At 44.9% G+C, this 13,905-nt stretch overlaps 1 protein-coding gene across 7 annotated transcripts in view; it reads right to left on the bottom strand.

Annotated features, from left to right (window-relative positions):
- Positions 1-13,905, bottom strand: part of APOH (apolipoprotein H) — a 91,859-nt gene that overhangs the window by 52,624 nt on the left and 25,330 nt on the right. For 4 of the 7 annotated variants that reach the window (XR_008621639.2, XR_010110707.1, XR_004667313.3 and 1 more), the window contains one exon: positions 11,366-11,644. The exons of 2 other annotated variants lie outside the window; for them this stretch is intronic. The gene's annotated coding sequence lies outside the window, so the exon portion shown is untranslated. Of the gene's footprint in view, positions 1-613; positions 9,825-11,365; positions 11,645-13,905 lie in introns of those variants that run through there. One more of the 7 variants, XR_004667312.3, reaches the window with a different exon arrangement.

Genomic DNA, 13,905 nt, shown 5'->3' on the forward strand with positions numbered 1-13,905 from the left:
GATACTGAGTGATTTCTCACGAGATTTGATAGTTTTATAGGGGGCTTCCCCCCACTCATTCTCATTCTTCTCTCTTGTCTGCTGCCATGTAAGACCTGCCTTTGCTCCTCCTTCGCCTTCCACCATGATTGTGAGGCTTCCCCAGCCATATGGAACTGTGAGTCCATTAAACCTCTTTCCTTTATAAATTACCCAGTCTCAGGTATGTCTTTATTAGCAGTGTGAGAATGGACTAATACAAACGTACAACATTGTAAATGTGTTTAAGGCTGCTGAATTTGACATTTAAACACGGATAAATTTTATGTTATGTATATTTTACCACAATAAAAAAAAATCAAAAAATGCTGCTGTCATTTACTAGCTATGTTGTTTCTCTGAGCTGCAGTTTTCTCATCTGTAAAATGGGTACTGTTTAATTGTAACTACTGTGCATGTTGTTGTGACGGTCAGATAGGTTTCATTAATTAAAGTACCATCCTTGTATTTTCATGGAAACTTTGAGAGTAGAAAGTTAATACATGATGACTGATGGGAAATCCGGATTTATAATAGCTGGCATTATTAACACTGCCATAAAATCAAAATGAGCCATTAGTCAGAGAGGGCAGAATTCATGCTTTAAGACATCAGAATAAAAATAAGTTTGAAGATAAAACACCAGGCTTCAAAGACATTTCGGCTTTTAGTGGGCAGTGGAGCTATGGACCCAGACCTGCTCCAGGGACTCCTGGCTGATTCTCCTCTGGGGTTAGGAAGTTGGCAGTCTGAGAAGCTCTGCTGGAGACAATGGTTTCCATCCCCTGCTGTGTTTCAGAACTGCCTGAGGCAATTATTAAACTAAAGACACCTGGTCCCGTCCCTGGAGCCTACAATTTAGTCAGGCATTAGTTCAGGATCTGGATGTATTTTTACTTTGCTCCAAGTGAATCTGAGGCATTACCAGGTTTGAGGACCACTGCGCCAGGGACTTCTGGCTGCCCTGACTGCCCAAGAGTAGTTCAAGTAGCTGAGTGAGGAGTTTTGATGGGAGACCTGAGAGATGGTCCTAACATTCCAGAAGTTCCCCACAGGGCTAAGAAAGAGAGGGCAGCCCTAACTTGGGAGCAAAAATCAGTTGAAGGTTTGTATTAATCAGGGTTCTCTACACAAACCTAACAGTAACGTTCTGCTTATATATAGGATTTATTAGGTTGATGCAAAAATAATTGCCATCACTTTCATGGCAAAAACTGCAATAATTTTCATTTTTTTTTTTTTTGAGATGGAGTCTCAGTCTATCACCCAGGCTGGAGGGCAATGGCACAACCTCAGCTCACTGCAACCTCCATCTCCTAGGTTCAAGTGATTCTCCTGCCTCAGCCTCCGGAGTAGCTGGGATTACAGGGATTACAGACAGCTAATGTTTTTTGTATTTTTTGTAGAGACAGCGTTTCACCATGTTGGCCAGGCTGGTCACGAACTCCTGACCTCAAGTGATCTGCCCACCTCAGCCTCCCAGAGTGCTGGGATTCCAGGTGTGAGCCACTGCACCTGGCCTGCAATTACTTTTGCACCAAGCTAATATTATGAGGAATTGGTTCATGCAATTATGGAGAAGTTCACGATCTGCCAACTGCAAGTTGGAGACCCAGCAAAGCCCATGGTATAATTCAGCCTGAGTGTGAAGGCCTGGAACCAGGAGAACTGGTGATGGAAAAGTCACTCCGAGAGCAGGGGGAAGAGGACAGAAGAGGAGATTCTCTGGCTGATGCAGAGAGACAGGGGAAAAGGAGCAGACTCCTCCTCCTTCTGCCTTTTGTTCTATTCAGGCCTTTGGTGGATTGGACAATGCCTACCTACATTGGGGAGAGCAATTTACTTTACTGAGTCCACAGATTCAAATGCTTATCTCCTCTGTAAACACCCTCATAGACCCATCCAGAAATAATGTTGAATCTGGGCCCTACTTGGCCAGTCATGTTGATACGTAAAATTAATAATCACAAAAATCAAAGACGGAAAGTAACCAGAAAGAGATGACAAGGAGACTGCAGCATAGCTTTAGACCTGGTTCAAGTTCAGATTAAACTTCTTTTAATCGAAAACATGTAATGGGGTCAAAAAACTACCTATCGGGTGCTCTGCTCACTATCTGGGTGATGAAATAATTTATACACCAAATACCAGCAACACACAATCTACCCATGTAAAAGACCTGCACATGTACCCCCGAACCTAAAGTAATAGTTGAAAAAAGACAAAAGCAACACACACAGACACATATGCACACACACACACACACACACACAAACAAAAACAAACAAACAAACAAAACAGGGCCGGGCACGGTGGCTCACGCTGTAATCCCGGCACTTTGGGAGGCCGAGGTGGGTGATCACTTGTTAGGAGTTCGAGACCAGCCTGGCCAACATGACGAAAGCTTGTCTCTACTAAAAAATACAAAAATTAGCCAGGAGTGGTAGCACATGCCTGTAGTCCCAGCTACTCGGGAGGCTGAGGCAGAAGAATCACTTGAACCCGGGAGGCAGAGGTTGCAGTGAGCCAGGATAGTGCCACTGCACTCCAGCCTGGGCGACAGAGCAAGACTCTATCTCAAAACAAAAACAAAAACAAAAACAAAAAACATGTAACATAGCTCCACTGTACAGCGTTTGCTTACAGAGGTTACTTCTGCAGTGAAGAGAATTAGGCATCTGACTTGAGGTATGATTACAGACTTCAGTGAAAGCTGGAAGTTGAAAAGTGGAAGAGTTATGTGCTGAGTATAAATTCTGGTGCACCAAAGGTTCTATTACTTTCTATCTCAAAATCAAATTTCAATTGCTCTGGGCTCCTACCCAATGACTAGCAGAAAGTTCAATCCTCATAGATTCCTGAGGCTGTCACTCACTCCTCCTCCACTTGGTCAGAAAGTCCCTGGGCTCCTGTGGCCTTAGAAAAGTGGCCCAGCTGTCTATGGCCATGTCACCCTGAACATTCTCCGTCTGTCTGATCTTGGAAGCTAGGCAGGGTTGGGCCTGCTTAGTACTTGGATGGGAGAAAAGTGGGGCAGGGGCTGAGCTAAGGCCTTCGTCCATGATCCCAGCATCTCTCAAGTTGATCCTTGGGTTCCAGGATGCTACGGATAAGCTCTGGTCCCTGCCAAGACATGGTCTCTGTATGTCAGGCTTTGCTGCTCTGGGGGTGACAGTGACAGCCCCATAGAGGTTCTCTTCATTAACTGAAAGGACCTCATGCACAGGGTGTGCTCATGCATGCTTGAGGGGCAGTCAATTCCCCTCTGGTCAGTTTCTGCCTCCCACACTCCTTGTAACTGCTCCCATTTGGTTATTTCCACAGAACTGCCCCACCTGCCTCTGCAATGAGTCTTCACACATACCATACCGGCCTCTCCTTCTCAGGGATGGGAGCGAGTGGAGAATGGAGAGTATAACTTAGGGTGGCAACTCTTTTTTTTTTTTTTTCTCCTTTTAATAAATCTCCCTGATCCTGCTGTGAAGCCCCAGGGTTGGTTTAGGTGGGAGGGTCGGGGGCTGAGATGGCTCCTTTCCTTGTTATTACCATCAGCATATTTGGGTAAAAGACAGACCTGCCAACCAATGATGGCTATGGTAGCCTTGCAGTCAGAGAGAATGTGTTTATGAAGACGGCAGAAAGAGAGCAAGCGGACCCAACCCCACTCCCACCCCACTAAGAAGCCACTTCACAGCACATACTTTTCCTGAATCATCAGTTGGACCTAATTTCTTTTAGCTGTTAAGAAAAGCTGAATCTTGTCTAAAAACAGTCCCATCTATAATATTAAGTCTGGCCCTAGGGTTTGTGTTAATAAATGGCTATAGTGTAAAACAACCTGAAACTTCTGCTTTGCCAATTCTACTCTAGATGTGGATGAGTCAGGGTTCTGGGCTGCAAGAAACAGCGAGTAATTGGCAAATGTGAGCAGAAAAGGAATGCACTGGAAGGAAATCAGGGAGCTCATGTATTCTTCGAGAAGGCTGGAGAATCAGGCTTGGAAAAGGCAGAGCCAAGGGAGGTGTGGGAGCAGGAAGCCCATCAAGGGGCTGCACAGACAGCTTGACTCTCCCCCTTCTTTTTTAATAGCGTCTTTTTATTTGTGCAGTAAGCCATTGGCTTAAAAAATGTTTTAAACATTTTAAAGTTACAGTTTAGTAGCATTAAGTACATTCACATTGTTATGCAAATATCATCACCCTCTATCTCTGGATTTTTTTCATTTTCCTAAACTGAAACTCTGTATCCATTAAATAATAACTCCTAACTCCTCATTTGCCCCTTCTCCCGGCTGCTGGTAACCACCATTCTACTTTCTGCCTCTATGAATTTGACTATTCTAAGTACCGATGCAAGTACTCAGTATAGGTACTAAGTACCGATGCAAGTACTCAGTATAGGTACTAAGTACCGATGCAAGTACTCAGTATAGGTACTAAGTACCGATGCAAGTACTCAGTATAGGTACTAAGTACCGATGCAAGTACTCAGTATAGGTACTAAGTACCGATGCAAGTACTCAGTATAGGTACTAAGTACCGATGCAAGTACTCAGTATAGGTACTAAGTACCGATGCAAGTACTCAGTATAGGTACTAAGTACCGGTGTAAGTACTTAGTATAGGTACTAAGTACTGGTGTAAGTACTTAGTATAGGTACTAAGTACTGGTGTAATACTTAGTGTAAGTACTTAGTATAAGCACTCCACACAACATTTGTCCTTTCATCACTGGCTTATTTCACTTAGCCTAATGTCTTTAAGGTTTATCCATGTCGTAGGTCAGAATTTCCTCTTTAAGGCAGAATAATGTTCAATTGTGTGTCTATACCATATTTTGTCTATCCATTCATCAATCTATAAACTTGGGTTGCTTCCATCTTTTGGCTATCAGGAATAATGCTGCTATAAACATGGGTGTGCAAATATCTCTTCAAGTCCCTGCTTTCAACTTTTGGGGTGTATATAACCAGAAATGGGATTGCTGGATCATATTGCAATAATCTTCCTCTCATTCCTACATCTTTATGACCCTCTCTTAAGATGCAATGTCCAGGGAGGAGTACAGCCAACATTCATGGTGCCCTTGACCACACTTTCTCAGGCTGCCTCTCATTGTGGCTGCAGCTAGGTGCAGGCATGCTGAGTCTTCCACCTAAAGCACCCACTGCTTCTCTGGCTGAACCCCAAGGAATTCACTCAGTTTTCAGTCTGCAGCCCAGAAGTGATGGGAGAGTTAACACACTCCAGAGTCTATCCTCACTCAGTGCCCCAGTCCCCCTCCTTTAAAACAAAAACAAAACAAAAATCCTGCTTCATTGAGATATTTACATATCATATAATTCACTTATTTAAAATGTAAACTTCCATTTTTTTAGTATATTCACAGATATGTACAACCATCACCACAGTCAATTAATTTTAGAACATTTTTATCATGCCCAAAACAAACCCTTTAAGCGATCACCCTCCTACTCCCCTAATCCTCTCATCCCTAGGCAGCCACTAATCTACTTCATTTCTCTATAAATTTCCCTGTTGTTAACATTTCAAACAAATGGAACCATAGAGTACATGGTCTTGTGTGTCTGGCTTCTTTTGCTTAGCATAATCTTGTCAAGATTCACCCATGTTCTAGCATGTATCAGAACTTCATGTGGCTCATGCCTGTAATCCCAGCACTTTGGGAGGCTGAAGTGGGCAGATCACTTGAGGTCAGGAGTTCGAGACCAGCCTGGCCAAGAGGATGAAGCCCCGTCTCTACCAAAAATACAAAAATTAACCAGGCATGGTGGTGCGTTCCTGTAATCCCAGCTACTTAGGAGGCTGAGGCAGGAGAAACACTTGAACCCTGGAACCCAGAGGTGAATATTGCAGTGAGCCAAGATCGCACACTGCACTCCTACATGACAGAGCGAGACTCTGTCTCAAAAAAACAAAACAAAACAAAAAAACCTTCATTCCCTTTTATGGCTGAATAATATTCCACTGTATGGATATACCACATTTTATTTATCCCTTCATCAGTTGATGGACATATTTGGGTTGTTTCCATCTTTTGGCTATTATGACTAGCATTACTATAAATATTCATATACAAGTTTTTGTGTGGACATATGTTTTCATTTCTCTTGGGTACATGACCAGGAGTGAAATTGCTCTAGGCTTCCGTTAAGAGTAACTGTGAGATTCATTCTATATTGTTCATCAGATGGTCCCCAACAGGATGGATGGAGCTCCAGTGTCCACACTGAGAAGCTCAGCAACACAGCCTTCATTGTTGCCACCTCCTTTTACATCTCACTTTCCTCACTCCTACAGCCTTGCTCCCTAGGATGACTCCCAAAATAAACTCCCGACACCCATGCCCTTGCCTGTTGCTCTGCTTTCAGGCAATCCAAATGAAGATATGAAAGTTCAGCCAGGCATGGTGGCTCATGCCTGTAAACCCAGCACTTTGGGAGGCCAAGGGAGGCAGATCACTTGAGGTCAGGAGTTCGAGACCAGCCTGGCCAACATGGTGAAACCCCGTCTCTAATAAAAATACAAAAAAATTAACCAGGCATGGTGGTAGGCACCTATAATCCCAGCTACTCAGGAGGCTGAGGCAGGAGAATTGCTTGCACCCAGGAGGCAGAGGTTGCAGTGAGCCGAGTTTGTGCCACTGTACTCCAGCCTGGATGACGGAGTGAGAACCTGCCTCAAAAAAAAAAAAAAAAAAAAAAAAAAAAAAGATATGAAAGTGCATAAGAGTTCAGGCCTGTTCGTGTTCCTGTTCTTCACGTGTCAGAGGCAAGAAGCATGAGGCCTCTTCACCTTCCATAAAGGGAGATGGCGCCCACTGCACAAGGTGTCTGATGTAAACTAAGAAAAACCAAATAACAACAGCAACCAAAAAAAGGTGAAAGTCACAAGGTGATCCCAACGGGTGGAGGAAGAGGACTAGCAACGGGTGGAGGAAGAGGACTAGCATGTTAGATGCATATGATGCTAACAGGGGCCCTGTATGCATTATTCTGTTTAATTCCCACAACAGCCCAGAGAGGTTGATAATTTGCCTGGGGTTATCCCGGAAGTGAAGGAGCCCAGATCAGCAGCCAGGTTCCTCCGATTCCAGTGGCTGTCCTCTGTCACCTCTCCCCACCCTCTGGTCAGTGCTCTTCACAGCAAACTGGTAATTTCCTAACTGCCTTTAAGTGAAAGTATCTTTTTGGCTCCACATTCTACTGCAAAGGAAGCCAGATGCTATTTTTCAGTCCTGTGAACTTTCCATTTCTGGCAGGTGGCTGGCTCTCCTTTTCCCTGGATAGAATGTAATTTCCATTTGCTTTCCAGCAATCTTATTGATTGAACATGCTTCCAAATTTTTTCATCTTTGACACGTTTCTTACAATGTAATTTTACAGGGCAGGAATCATCCCTGTTGAAGAGGAGAGTCCAAGACGGGGCGGCATTCTTGTGTAATGGGTTGCTTTAGCTTTTTCTTTTTTTCTATTTCTTTTTTTTTTTGGCTAAAACTAAGAATGTGTCAGTGGCAAACACTAAAAATCCACCCCCATTTACTTCTTGTGGCTGTTCCTGAGGGATGTCAGTGATAAAGTCACCCAACTTACAAACTTTACAGTGAGTCACTCATCCCATTAAAGGCCCTTGAGATGTACGATAACAGCAAAAAAAAACCCCACCTTTCCAGAAGGATATCATAACAATTAGAAAATCAATCATGATGGCAGTGAACCTCAATGTTCTGATCCACAAAATAAGGCTTTGGTGAAGAATAAATGAAATTACATTTGTGAAAATTTTGCAGTGTGAGCTTTTATTACTCGTATCTTTACAAAGAATGTAATAGATACTGCTATGTTTTTGCAAAGCAAGCTGACATCTGGAGTATGAAACAATCATTAATAATTATCTGTGCTGGTCAGGCATGGTGGATCAAGGCTGTAATCCCAGCACCCTGGGAGGCCAAGGCAGGGGGATTGCTTGAGGCCAGGAGTTCTAGACCAGCTGGACAATGTACCAAGACCCCCATCTCTTTAAAAAGTGTAGCTGGGCCTGGGTGGTACACAACTGTAGTCCCAGCTACTCAAGAGGCTGAGGTGGCAGGATCCCTTGTGCCCAGAAGTTGGAGGATGCAGTGAGCTGTGATAGCTACACACTCCAGCCTAGGTGACAGTGACAGAGCAAGATCCTGTGTCTAAACAAGAAAAAGAAATGGTATCTGTGCAAAAAAAAAAAAAAAAAGTATTCAAAAGTCTAAACCTTGTGTTAGAGACAGCCATTGCACAAACAAGAAGAAGAAAGGGAATTCATCAGACCATGTATAAGTATCAGAAAGAGCCTGAATGTTTTTTTAAATCATTATTATTTACAATTTTTTTTTTTTTGAGACGGAGTCTTGCTCTGTCACCCAGGCTGGAGTGCAGTGGCGCGATCTCGGCTCATTGCAAGCTCTGCCTCCCGGGTTCACGCCATTCTCCTGCCTCAGCCTCCCAAGTAGCTGGGACTACAGGTGCCCGTCACCGTGCCTGGCTAATTTTTTGTATTTTTAGTAGAGACGGGGTTTCACCGCATTAGCCAGGATGGTCTTGATCTCCTGATCTCGTGATCTGCCCATCTTGGCCTCCCAAAGTGCTGGGATTACAGGCGTGAGCAACTGCGCCTGGCCTATTTACAAAAATTTTTTAGAGACAGAGTCTTGCTCCATCATCCGGCTGCAGCCTGGACTTCCTGGGCTCTAACAATCCTCCTACCTCAGCCTCCTGAGTAGTTAGTATTACAGGCATAGGCAACCATGCCCAGCTAATTATTTTTAAAGTGTTTTGTAGAGGCAGGGTCTCACTATGTTGCCCAGGCTGGCCTCAAATTCCAGACCTCACCTGGCATGGTGGCTCACGCCTGTAATCCCAACACTTTGGGAGGCCAAGGCAGGATTGCTTAAGCCTAGGAGTTCTCCAACTCCAGCATAGTGAGACCCCGTCTCTACCAAAAATACAAAAATTAGCCTGACATGGTGGTGCATGCCTGTAATCCCAGCTACTGGGGAGGCTGAGGTGGGAGGCTTGCTCGAGCCTGGGAGGCAGAAGTTGCAGTGAGCCAAGATCGTACCACTGCACTCCAGCCTGGGTGACAGAGTGACACTCTCTCTCAAAAATAAAATAAATAAAAACAGGCCAGGCATGGTGGCTCACACCTGTAATCCTAGAACTTTGGGAGGCTGAGGTGGGCGGATTGCCTGAGCTCAGGAGTTCGAGACCAGCCTGGGCAACGTGGTGAAACCCTGTCTCTACTAAAATACAAAAAAAAAAAAAAATTAGCCAGGCATGGTGGCATGTGCCCGTAATCCCAGCTACTTGGGAGGCTGAGGCAGGAGAATTGTGTCAACCCGGGAAGTAGAGGTTGCAGTGAGCTGAGATTGCGCCACTGCACTCCAGTCTGGGCGGCGGAGCAAGACTCCATCTCCAAAAAATAATAATAATAATAGTAAATAAAATAAAAATAATAAAAATAAGAAATAAATATACAACCTCGTTAGTCCTTACAACAAAGCCAATAGGCTTTGTTCACATAAGTGGAATCCCACTCCCATTTCATAGCTGAGAAAACTGAGGCTCAGAAGAGAATAGGATTTACCCAAAGTCTCAGGAATTCATCTGAGCCCTATGGACCGCCCCACTGCAGTGCAGATTATCTTTGCAAGGTATTACGTGCCTAAGACAGTCTTTCCAGTAGATGACTCAGTGAGCTGGCACCACTTGCAGACTAGCCAGTAGAGTGACCACAGTGTATCAGGAAGATGTGTCACTGAGAAAACAAAACCAGCAAGGATTGTGTGATGCCACAGTGACTCACTGTGCCCAAGGTCCCCCACTCTAACTAGGAGTATTCCCCAGTGGCCTTTATACAACTTGCTGATCTTTTCCTACTTGGCTCGTCTACTCGCCGCACAATCATTCCCATGCAGCCCCACCCCACCCCAGTCCCACCCGTCCTCCTGATGGGGCCTGCTTCTCATCCTCCGCTGAGGTGTCAGATTGACTTCCAGAGGCTTCTGCAGAGCACTTCTCACTCCAATCTCCTCCAATTCTCTAAGCACAAGCAGGAACCTGGGCATTTCCATGCTGCTCAAGCTAAGAGGTCCCCCTTCCAGCCTGGCTCGTGCTGGTGCTTAGGTGGGGCTCCTGTCCCTATCGCCTACAGCTCTGTTGTCTCTCGATATGTCACTCTTTGCACCAGAAAGAACAACCAAGGATCATTCTCAATGCTTCACACAGAAACCCTCTTCTCCCAAATGAATTTCCCGTTCCCTTTCTCAGGGACCCCCAAAGGTATAGCTGCAGCCTCCCAGAACACTTATTCTACAGGAGGCTGCTTAGACCACAGCTGTATTCGGGAAAAGGAAATTTCATTAGGATGTAATGATCTCAGGCCTCCAAAGCCCTGGCTGGCTGGAAAAAGGAGGCTACAGTCAGGATCCTGTCCAAGCCGCCAGAAGAAGTGGCTGATGGCTTTCTAGGCTGCCTTTCTCTGTGCATAATCCTGCTCATATCTCACTGGTCACAGCTGCAAAGGAGTTTAGGAGTGTAGTATCTTAGATGGGCACATATCCCTAGAAAAGCATTGCAAAGCAGAAGGGGAAAATGGAGTTGGGTAGACAACAAGTATTCTCAGAAGATAAGGGCATAGCTGGCTATCTGAACAGTGAGTGTTAAGGTTAGCCATTCCAATATCACACAGATAAGAAAAGGCCCTATGATTTGGCAACCAAGAGATTACTCATGGCCTTGGAAAAGACAAACCTAGCAGAACACTGGATTGGGAGTGGGGTTAAGCAATGAGTGGGGGTGAGGAACTGGAGACATGGGACCCAGACTTTTCTACAGAGATGTTTCAGTAAAGAGAAATGAGGACTAGGCGCAGTGGCTCATGCCTGTAATCCCAGCATTTTGGGAGGCCGAGACGGGCGGATCACAAGGCCAGGAGATCGAGACCATCCTGGCTAACATGGTGAAACCCCGTCTCTACTAAAAATACAAAAAATTAGCCAGGTGTGGTGGTGGGCGCTTGTAGTCCCAGCTACTCAGGAGGCTGAGGCAGGAGAATAGTGTGAACCCGGGAGGTGGAGCTTGCAGTGAGCTGACACAGTGCCACTGCACTCCAGCCTGGGCAACAGAGAAAGACTCCATCTCAAAAAAAAAAAAGAAAAAAAAAAGAGAGAAATGAGAGAGAGATAGACAGCTATATCATAAAAATATACACATAATTCCTAACCTTTATTTTGACTGCTTCTTTTCCTCTCCCCAACTCAATCTTGGCAAGAGTTACTAATAGCAAAATTGACTGACCTGAGTTCCAGCTTCTCTCTCTTCTTCTTCCCAGGGAAGGTGCTAATGAGGAATGAAATGGCCAAAGGCTGAACTGCGGGAGGGAGAAGTGAAGCTCTGGAACATGTAGCAGCTGAGCGTGGAGCACTGAGGATTTTCTCCATGACGAAAAGGAGTTTTATCATGGCCAGGTATGGTGGCTTATGCCTGTAATCCCAGCACTTTGGAAGGCTGAGGTGGTAGGATTGCTTGAGGCTAGGAGTTCAAGATCAGCCTGAGCAACATAGCGAGACCCCGTCTCTAAAAAATAAATAAATAAATAAAAAGATTAGCCGGGCATGGTGGCCTGTGCCTGTAGTCCCAGCTACTTGGGAGACTGAGGTGAGAAGATGGCTTGAGCCCTGGAGGTTGAAATGCAGTGAGCAGTGATAGCACCACTGCACTCCAGCCTGGGTGACAGAGTGAGACCTTTTTTTTTTTTCTTTCAGTGAAAGTACAGAGATTTATTGCAAAGGCAGAATTACACACTTAAGAAAGGGAAGTGCAAGTGCAATGGGGTTTGGAGTCCCTACATTTATGGGTTTATTGAATTAAGGGGTGGAATATTCATGAAGATTCCTGGAAAAAGATGGAAATTTATCAGAACTGCGGTGCAAACCTAATGCTAAAAAAAGTTCTAATCATAGAAGAACAAAACCCCTTGAGAATTAAAATGAATGAAAATCCATTTGCCTCTTTCATGACCCCTACAATAATAAGACTGCCCATAGTTATTTTAATTATCTTATTCCCAAATATTCTATTCCCATCATGTAGTTGCCTGATCAATAACTGGCTGGTTTCTGTACAACAGTGACTAATATTAAAACAGATAATAATAATAATGTATAACATCAAAGAATGAATCTATCTCTTTTTTTTTTGAGACAGAAAATCGCTCTGCTGCCAGGCTGGAATGCAATGCCTCTATCTTGGCTCACTACAACCTCCACCTCCCTGGTTCAAGCGATTCCCCTGCCTCAGCCTCCGGAGTAGCTGGGACTACAGGCGTGTGCCACCACATCTAGCTAATTTTTTGTATTTTAGTAGAGATGGAGTTTCACCATGTTAGCCAGGATGGTCTCAATCTCCTCACCTCGTGATCCACCTGCCTCAGCCTCCTGGGATTACAGGTGTGAGCCCATGCACACGGCCGCTCTCTTAATTCTTGTGGCAAAGCATTTCTGAACAAGTGAGGGCTATCCTTAAAGCCCTGAGGCAGTACTATCCAGGTGTACTGCTGGGTAAAATTAGTTTCAGGATTAGTCCACCCAAAAGCAAACAAAAATTGAGAGTCAGAGTGTAAAAGGATACAAAATAAAGCATGAATCAATTGGTGTCTCTGGTATTTGGGTAAATATGGTATAAGGATTTGACACTATAGGGCTGGGCGCAGTGGCTCACGCCTGTAATCCCAGCACTTTGGGAGGCCGAGGCATGTGGATCGCTTGAGGTCAGGAGTTCGAGATCAGCCTGGCCAACATGATGAAACCCCGTCTCTACTAAAAATACAAAAATTATCCAAGCATGGTGGTGCGTGCCTGTAGTCCCAGCTACTCCGGAGGCTGACGCAGGAGAATTGCTTGAACCTGGGAGGCAGAGGTTGCAGTGAGCTGAGGTCGCGCCACTGCACTCCAGAGCAAGACTCCGTCTCAAAAAAATAAATAAGTAATTAAAAAGGATTTGACACTATAGAATGTAAGGTAATTACAACCTCATTAATAGCTCCTAAGTCTTGAACTAGATGATTATTCTGCATTTGGTTTTTGGACAGGGAGGGAAGGAGTATTACAAAGAGACTGACTGACATAGAACCAGGAGGCCCTGTTTTAAAAACTTCTCAATTAAAGGTTGGCGTCCTCACCTGGCTCCCGGTTTGAGGGCATATTGGCTCTTGCATGGGAAATTGTTTTTGTCTTTAAAGCGATGATCACGGCTGGGCGCAGTGGCTCACGTCTGTAATCCCAGCACTTTGGGAGGCTGAGGCAGGCAGATCACAAGATCAGGAGATGGAGACGATCCTGGCTAACATGGTGAAACCCGTCTCTACTAAAAATACAAAAAAATTAGCCGAGCGTGGTGGCGGGCGCCTGTAGTCCCAGCTACTTGGGAGTCTGAGGCAGGAGAATGGCTTGAACCCGGGAGGCGGAGCTTGCAGTGAGCCGAGATCGCACCACTGCACTCCAGCCTGGGCGACAGAGCGAGACTCCGATCTCAAAAAAAAAAAAAAAGAGATGATCACAGGCTGAGCATGTATTGCTTTGCAAGGGGTTTCTTGGTCCCATACTTATGGGTCTACTTAAAACTTTATTTTATGGAGGATCTCCTGTTTTTCTGAGGCTGGTTTAGAAAATACAAGCATTGCCAAGAAGGAGGGCCTGATAAATGTAAAGTGGCTCCAAAGCTGGCTAGGAAGTCCTGTCTCAATAAAAGAGTAGGACATTCCAGCATAACCAGAAACTCATGAGTTACCATATAGTTTTCTAGCCTGTAGCTTAGGGGTAAAGTGTTTTGATTTGGGG

Source organism: Pan paniscus, chromosome 19 (assembly GCF_029289425.2).
Source record: "Pan paniscus chromosome 19, NHGRI_mPanPan1-v2.0_pri, whole genome shotgun sequence".
In the NCBI taxonomy this organism is placed as follows: Eukaryota; Metazoa; Chordata; class Mammalia; order Primates; family Hominidae; genus Pan; species Pan paniscus.